Genomic DNA, 9,342 nt, shown 5'->3' on the forward strand with positions numbered 1-9,342 from the left:
TTTAGATAAATTGACTATATTTTCTCTGTACTTAAAAATTAAAAAAACAACAAAAACAAAAATCCTCTCTTATTTGCCATTTTGCGCTTTAGTGCCTACTTATGCAAGTTCGCTTTAGCGCAAAGTGAAAAAGTTGAGAGGAAAATTGATTCATAATTTTTGTGCATTTTCCCTGTAATCAGCAAAGTTTTCAGTATAAAATGAGCTGAATATAAATAATCGATAAGGTTAATAATTTCATAAGTAGAGATAAGACTGCTTGCAAAAAGCATCAGAAAATTTAACAAAAGGAATCACTTTTCACAACAAAACAGAAATTGTATGGAGTAATCACAAAAGTTGGTTATATATGTAAGGTGGCAATAATGCATGAACCGACGGTGTGGCATCCCTAAAGAGGGCAGGCTTTCGGTCGGAGGTTGCCATCATGGGAGAAGAAGAAATAGAGCGTCAGTAGTAGAAGAAGTCGTGAGCGGTCGGTCGAGAGTTAAGTCGTCGGTCGAATCACGTTGCAAGTCGTCAGTTGCTTAAGTTGCCTAAAGTTGTTTAAGTTGCCTACTATAAGACGTAAAATATAAATATCCTAAGCTAAATATAAACTTAATGTAATAAAACTACACAATAATCTACATTTGGGGGCTCAACCCGGTCTAAAACCAAAACGCCGCAAAGTTTGTGAAATTCTAAGAAAAATTGCGTCATCCAAAAAACGCATAAGTGCCAATATGAGCGACGAAGAGGGAGCTACATTCTTTGATGCAGCGGAAGAGAGACAACATCATAGCGGTGTGCAAACTCGAGCACAGTCGCAGCGGCAGAAAAGTAACGCCATTAAACAAAATCAGCCTGAACAGATATATAACAAAATAGAATGCAGCGAAAATTCTGGTCAAGGGTGCGACTCAGGAATAAACGAGATGAACAATCAGAGTCTGCAGCAGATCATCCAGTTGTTAACACTTAAAATACAGGCGGACGAAATTACTCAGAATACACGAAGCGAACCAAAAATTACAGCAGATAATTTTTCCAAAGTTGTGCCTGAATTCGATAGTGATTGCGTCCCTGTGTAACATTGGTTTCTAAATTTCGAGCAGAATGCAGACGCGTATGAGCTAACGGAGAAACAAAAGTATGTGCAGGCACGAAGTAAGATGACTAAAACGGCACAATTGTTTTTGGAATCCACTTTTGTAAGTTCTTACGACCAGTTAAAGACCGCGATAATAGCAGAATTTCGACGTACAGTGCAGAGCGCAGAAATTCATAAGAAGTTAAAAGAGAGAAAGAAGAAAAGAGATGAAAGCTTTCACGACTACTTTTTGAATATGAAGAAGATTGCTATGCTTGGTAAAGTAGATATGGACTCAGTTATTGGATACATAGTGGATGGCCTAGACATAAAAACTGAATACAAGTTTAATATGTATGGGTGCAAAACAGAGTACGAGCTAAAGGCAAAATACGACATATATGAACGTAAGTGTGGAAGCGAGATGCAATACAAGCAGCACGGCGTCAGACACAGTCATGGCCAAAATAACATGTCGACTACAAAAATAAATCGTTGCTTTAATTGTGGCTCGACTGAGCATGTTCGAAAAAATTGCAATGTTGAAACAAAGTGCTTCAAGTGTAATGCTTTCGGGCACATTTCGAAGAATTGCCCCGAAGTACAGCACGTCATGCAGATAGTCAAGGACAAGAGGCGCATAAAAAGCATTACGATTAATGATGTTCATATCCTTTGCTTGATTGACACGGGTTCTGATGTGTCAATTATATGTCTCTCAACGTTCAATAAAATCAAAAATGTCATCTTGAAGAAATGCTATTCAGAACTTCATGGCTTGGGAAACAAGAAAACACAACCAATTGGTATGTTTATAGCTGCAGTGCAGATTGGCGAAGATGAGGTGCAACAGAAGTTCATAGTTGTTCCCGACGGTCACATTGCTTATGAGGGATTACTAGGATTCGACTTTTTGTCAAAATGTTGCTACGAATGGAATGGAGAGGGCTACGTATTTTCGACGGTGTCAGCGCGATCGAATAGCGCTGAAACAAATAAGCTAAGTATATATAACATTGTTGAAACAGAAACTGATGTAAATGCACCTCCACAGTTTAAACAACTCATTCAGACGATGGTGGATGAATACAAACCAGCTCCACAAGTTGCCAAATGCTCCGTTTTCCTGAAAATTGTACCAGAGGGACAAATGGTTCCGTTCCGCCAGCAGGCCAGTCGTCACCCGCCCGTAGAGTCTGATGCAGTCAAAAAACAGGTTGAAGAATGGCTAACCAAGGATATAGTGCGCAAATCAAACTCGAATTTTGCCAGCAGAGTGGTTGTAGTCAAAAAGAAGGATGGAAATTATCGAGTTTGCGTTGACTTTCGCCAACTCAACAATATGGTACTCAAAGATTGCTTTCCAGTGCCCTTGATGGACGATGTGTTGGAAAAACTGCAAGCGGCAAAGGTGTATACAGTAATGGATTTAGAAAACAGTTTTTTCCATGTTCCAATAGACGAAGAAAGTCGCAAGTTCACAGCATTTGTCACGAAGGAAGGACTTTTTGAATTCAATCGAGCACCATTCGGATTTTGCAATTCACCAGCGGTCTTCATCCGTTTCATCAGTTCCATATTTCAAGACTTAATCGCTCAATATATCATGCAACTTTATATGGATGACATTATAATTTATGCTCAGACAAATGAGGATTGCCTTCGGAAACTGAATATTGTGCTCAAGAAAGCTGCTGAGTACAAATTGATTATCAACTGGAAAAAATGCTACTTTCTCCAAAACAAGGTTAATTTTTTGGGCCATACAGTCGAAAACGGTAGAATTCTCCCAGGAAAGGAAAAATCACATACGATTCAAAAATTTGTAACACCGAAGAATATAAGGGCAGTTCAGTCCTTTTTAGGACTAACAGTTTTTTTCCGGAAGTTCATAAAAGGTTATGCACACATTGCACGTCCGTTGACTGACCTGTTAAAGAAGGATGTCGTTTTCAAATTTGAGACTGCTGAGCTAAACGCGTTCAACAAATTAAAGGATTCACTGTCCCAGGAGCCAATTTTGAAAATATACTGCAGAGGTGCGCTTACAGAACTTCATACAGACGCATCCAAAGATGGCTTCGGCGCAGCATTGCTTCAGAAGTTCGAACAGCAGTTACACCCGATATTTTTCTGGAGTAAAAAGACTTCGGCGAGTGATTCAAAACGACACAGCTATATACTGGAAGTTAAAGCCGCTAATCTTGCCGTTCAGAAGTTCCGACACTACCTTCTTGGTACGCCCTTTAAGTTGGTGACAGACTGCACCGCGTTCACGCAAACAATTAAAAAGAAGGATGTGCCACGCGAAGTTGCACAGTGGATATTACACCTTCAGGATTTTGATTTTCAGGTTGAACATCGATCTGCAGAAAAAATGAAACATGTCGATTGTTTAAGTCGATATCCCATAGATGTATTGCCCATTTCGTCGGAAATCTCAGCTCGCATGAAAGTTGCGCAACAAAAGGATCCTTACATAAAAGCAGTACTGGAAATTATTAAATCTCAACCTTATGATGACTTCAAACTTAAAGGTGAAATATTGTACAAAGTCGTTGAAGGAAATGATTTACTGGTTTTACCCAAAGCAATGGAACGAGAAATAATCACAGATAGTCATAATGTTGGACACTTTGCGGTGCAGAAAACAATTCACGCTCTTCAACAGCAATTCTGGATTCCCCATGTCGAGAACAAAGTAAAACAAATCATAGACAATTGCATTTCTTGTATCATCAGCAATAAGAAACTAGGAAAACAGGAGGGATATCTGCACTGTATTGAAAAAGGGGACAGACCATTACACACTCTGCATGTTGACCACCTTGGACCTATGGACTCATCGGCAAAACAGTACAAGTTTATATTCGCTGTAGTTGATGCTTTCTCAAAGTTTGTATGGCTATTCAACACTAAAAGTACAGGAACTGAAGAAGTTTTAAAAAAACTTGAGGAGTGGTCGAACGTTTTTGGACAACCCCACCGCATAGTGAGCGACAGAGGAAGTGCATTTACATCAAACGCCTTCGTTGACTACATGGAACAGAATGGAATCGAGCACGTATTGACAACAACTGGAGTGGCCAGGGGTAATGGTCAGATAGAGCGAGTAAACAGGGTTATTCTTTCGATGATTTGCAAGCTGTCGGCTGAGGATTCCTCAAAATGGTATAAATTCGTGGATCAAGTCCAAAGAGCCATAAATTCGCATGTACACTGCTCAACGAAAAAAACCCCGTTTCAGTTAATGTTTGGAGTAGAGATGCAGAACAAATCAAACGACAAAATTTTATCTATGTTGGAACAGGAGCTTATTGAAAATTTTGAAAACGACAGGATGCAAATGCGTGTGGAAGCAAAGAGCCAAATAGAACAAGCTCAAAAAATTTATAAGCAGAACCATGACAAAAAACGCAAAGACGATCGTAAATACCAGTTGGGCGACCTGGTCGCAATAAAACGTACTCAGTTTGTTGCTGGTAGAAAACTAGCAACCACTTTTCTTGGACCATATGAAGTAGTTAACATCAAGCGCAACAGCCGATACGAAGTGAGAAAAGCTGCTCAGGTAGAAGGCCTCACAACAACTTCAACAAGTTCAGACAATATGAAACTCTGGAAGTACGTCGAGACCAACGAAGAACTATTGTCGTCTGGGTCAGACGACGAGGATCAGGATGACCGAATGTAAGGTGGCAATAATGCATGAACCGACGGTGTGGAATCCCTAAAGAGGGCAGGCTTTCGGTCGGAGGTTGCCATCATGGGAGAAGAAGAAATAGAGCGTCAGTAGTAGAAGAAGTCGTGAGCGGTCGGTCGAGAGTTAAGTCGTCGGTCGAATCAAGTTGCAAGTCGTCAGTTGCTTAAGTTGCCTAAAGTTGTTTAAGTTGCCTACTATAAGACGTAAAATATAAATATCCTAAGCTAAATATAAACTTAATGTAATAAAACTACACAATAATCTACATATATATCGAATTTAAGTCATATCTATATAATTTACAATAAAAGTGAATGTATGGAAGTAATGAAGTAAGTAAGTCGTCTCGCCGACTTGGGTATACCATACACCATGTGAAACAAATATTTAAAATTTCGAAAACCAAATGTATGTCTATTATACCATACCATATACCATATGCTATCTCGCTCACTCTACACACGAGCACTATAGCGCCGCCACTAGCCAACGGCCAATTCTGCCCTTATGGATCATGTAGCAAAATACGTTCGTACGTATATTTTGTATGTTTCTAGTCCGATTTTAAAAATTGCAAGAGCCAATCGGTTTTTTCTAAATTATGGAGGCGAAAGTGGGCGTGGCAATATATTAAAATATATGTATTCTGCGCGCATACTAAGCCAATATACATACTAAATTTGGTGACTTTAGCTTTGTTAGTTTTCGAGAAAATCAGTTTTGTTTAATTTTCGGGGGCGGAAATGGGCGTGGCAAAATTTTTAAATAGTCAATATCTGCGCGTCTATTAAGCTAACGTACATACCAAATTTAATGTCGGTAGCTTTCATAGTTTTTAAGAAAATCTGTTTTTTGTAAATTCCGGGGGCGGAACGGGGCGTGGCAAAAAGTTGGAACAATTATTTTCTGCGCGCTAACTAAACAAGTATATAACTCAAATTTGATGTCTCTATCTGCCATACTTTTTAAGAAAAACAGTTTTATGTAAATTCCGGGGGCGGAAGGGGGCGTGGCAAAAATTTGAAACAAACTCGATAAGCGTACATACTACACGAGACTGCATACCAAATTTGGTGGCTCTAGCTCTTATAGTCTCCGAGATCTAGGTGTTCATACGGACGGACGGACGGACGGACGGACGGACAGACGGACATGGCTAGATCGACTCGGTTTTTGATCCTGATCAAGAATATATATACTTTGTGGGGTCGGAGATGCTTCCTTCTGCCTGTTACATACATTTTGGCGACTTTAATATACCATTTCACCCTATGGGTGTATGGTATAATTATACCATACATATTAATACACACTATATATAGACACTATATTATGAACACTATATTATGAACACCTAGATCTCGGAGACTATAAGGGCTAGAGCCACCAAATTTGGTATGCAGTCTCGTGTAGTATGTACGCTTATCGAGTTTGTTTCAAATTTTTGCCACGCCCCCTTCCGCCCCCGGAATTTACAAAAAACAGATTTTCTTAAAAAGTGTAACAGATAGAAACATCAAATTTGGTTTGTGTACTCGTTTAGTTAGCGCGCAAAAAATAATTGTTCCATCTTTTTGCCACGCCCCCTTCGGCCCCCGCAATTTACAAAAAACAGATTTTCTTAAAAAGTATGAAAGCTACCGACATTAAATTTGGTATGTAAGCTAGCCTAACAGACGCGCAGACTTTGACTATTTAATAATTTTGCCACGCCCATTTCCGCCCCCACAAATTAAACAAAACTGATTTTCTTGAAAACTAACAAAGCTAAAGTCACCAAATTTAGAATGTATACTGGCTTAGTATGCGCGTAGAATATATATATTTTAATATGTTGCCACGCCCACTTTCGCCTCCATAACTTAGAAAAAACCGATTGGCTCTTGCAATTTTTTGACCATCGCGATCAAATTCGGCAGACTAATTAATCTTATCTATTTCTACCAAACTACCAAATTTGATAGAAATCGGACTAGAAACATGCGAAATATGCGTATGAACGTATTTTGCTACGCGATGCATAAGGGCAGAATTGGCCGTTGGCTAGTGGCGGCGCTAGAGTGCTCATATGTTTGTAGAGTGAGCGAGATAGCATATGGTATGAGGCATGTTAAAACAATTTAATAGACGTACATTTGGTTTTCGAAATTTTAAATATTTGTTTCACCTGGTGTATGGTATACCCAAGTCGGCGAGACGACTTACTTATTTCATTTTCCTTTAACTCAGCTTCTTTCTTTAGTCCCTAAAATAATGAAATTTTTGAAAAAGCTTTTTTAAGTGATATAAACAAAATTGTGAGGGGTTTTACTTAGATTCATTCAACACTCTGTAAATAAGAGCTGTCAGCATATTTCTCTTTTTATTTATCAGTTGTGGCAGACAGAACCGCAAACCGTTGCCATTTTCAATAGAGGGAAATTGTGGCAAGTTGTTTACTATACAACAAAAAATAGAAAAAAAAAAGGAGTGCATATGTAGTAACTGCCACGAAATCGATACGATATCAACATGGTAGCTAATTGGAAGGTATACTGTCTCTCTCATCACCTACTTCAACTTGATTCCTTTATTCGATGGATGTGCTCTACTGGAGGATGTGCTCAAATACATATTGTAGTTGTGGAAAGGGGCGGAGGGATTGCTCTGTGTATGTGCCACAATGCGATACAATTTAGATTTAGATGCTTTGTCTGATTTATTTGTATTGAACGTGTGGGCGTGTTGCCGACGTCTAAGTCGTGATTGTCAACGTGTCTGAATCTGAGTCCTAATGCTGTCTGCCAAAAGGTGCTTCAAAATTCGATAATCTCTTTGGCAGCAGCAGCGTCTTTAAGTTGTCGTTGCCTTTAATAGGCATTAGTTTCCATCAAATAAACTCAAATTATATATACATATATGCAGTTAAACCAAATGGTATACAAAGGAAACAATTGCACTCACTTTTGCAATTGTCAAGTGGACCATCATCTAAATTTCCAATATAAAAATCAATTAGAAGCTGTGGTGCATAATTTTTCATATCAGGTTGGGTCACAACTTCCTCGATTTCACCAAATTGAACAAGAAATACCAATTGTCGATTACGTGGAAAACCACATATAATCCTATCCGCCTTAAGGTTGCGAGTAAATCCATTTTTTTCGACTATTGGACCAAATACGTCAAAATTCTTTTCTACAAAACATAATTATATTGGATTATTTTGTGTACAACAAATTTATTTCAAGATTAAGAAACATTTACCCCAAGCACTGCGAGCCGTTGAAGAAATCTGAAAAAACAATTTAAAGAATTTGAAGTCTTTTAATTGGACAATTTAGTTACATACATTTTTTTCTTGTGGTGTCAAGTTTGGAGTTGATTCAGACGTTTGTGGTGGTTGGGGAACTAAATCTACTAAAATAAATAAAGGAATAAATACATTTATTTAAGGGGTTACCCACCCCTGAGGTCCAAAAAACAGGTGAAAAAATGAATTATTGCTGTGCGGCCAGTATACAATTTAGTTTTAAAAAATTTTTTTTAAAACAAAATGGCAGAGATATGGGTCGGCAAGTGCTATCATGATTTGTAAATCCTTGCAGGTGGGGTGTCAAATTTCTCGGCTAAACATCACCCGAAAAATACAAAAAAAAATCTTGTTATTCAGGAAGGCTATGGCTATCCGCCCACGTAGAATTTTTTTTTTTTAATTTTTTTTGGCAAAATGGCGACTGTTTGAACAGAAAACGCTTTTTTCGGAGAACATTTTTGGCTAAAAAAAAGGATAACTTCCAAACAGGACCTTAAATCAAAAAATCCTACGTGGATACCCAACACTGTAAAGAATATGTGGTAAAAATTTAAGCCAAATCGGTCCAGTAGATTCGGAGATATTTGACACCCCGGTTCAAAAAAGTAGTTTCGAGAAAAACGCAAAAGGAAAAAATGTACCGCGTCGGGGCCGACTCGGCCGCGCTCACTTCTAAACGCTGTAACTTCGGAACTAATTCGAATACCGATATGATGTAAAGTGTAAAAGATTCTTAAAACTATAGAGAATTTTTATAGCCAAAAAAATGTTTTTTTTTTTCAAAAAAATGTTTTGTTTTTTTCAGGGGTGGCGTAACCCCTTAAGACACCTCAAGGTAAGTTTTACTTTCCGGCAGCTTTTCCATTCTGAAGTGTCCCAGTTGGACGTCTTTGCTGTAAGAAGTTAATGTATGAATTTTAAATGTGCCTAAATACTTACATAAATATTTTAGATTACCTTGGGTTAAGCTGTAATAAAAAAAAAGAAGAAATCTCAAAACATGTGTTAAGTTGCTGAGCGACGCCACGATGTCTGCAACGGCAGACAAATACATACATATACTGTATACACATACATATGTATTCACTTAAATGTTAAAAAAAGTTTATTAAATAAAGGACATACCACCTGTTTTATTCATTTCAATTAGGAAATATAGACAAATTAGTTATTAGATACTGTATATTTATAAAAACAAAAATTAAACTTGTAAAAAAAAAACTTATTTAATTCCTTAAAAATGTGCAAAGTGCAAGTCTAAAGTGTAAGTGC

The 9,342-nt window shown here is 37.9% G+C and overlaps 1 long non-coding RNA gene across 1 annotated transcript; it reads right to left on the minus strand.

Moving 5' to 3' along the window:
- Positions 1 to 7,817: 7,817 nt before the first annotated feature.
- On the minus strand, positions 7,818 to 8,159 carry LOC124461914. The gene is made up of 3 exons (XR_006955311.1): positions 8,107 to 8,159; positions 8,022 to 8,049; positions 7,818 to 7,952 (listed from the first exon to the last, which is right to left on the minus strand). It is a non-coding gene; the product is annotated as an uncharacterized LOC124461914 (long non-coding RNA).
- Between the last annotated feature and the right edge of the window lie 1,183 nt (positions 8,160 to 9,342).

This window comes from Drosophila willistoni, unplaced genomic scaffold (genome assembly GCF_018902025.1).
Source record: "Drosophila willistoni isolate 14030-0811.24 unplaced genomic scaffold, UCI_dwil_1.1 Seg738, whole genome shotgun sequence".
In the NCBI taxonomy this organism is placed as follows: domain Eukaryota; kingdom Metazoa; phylum Arthropoda; class Insecta; order Diptera; family Drosophilidae; genus Drosophila; species Drosophila willistoni.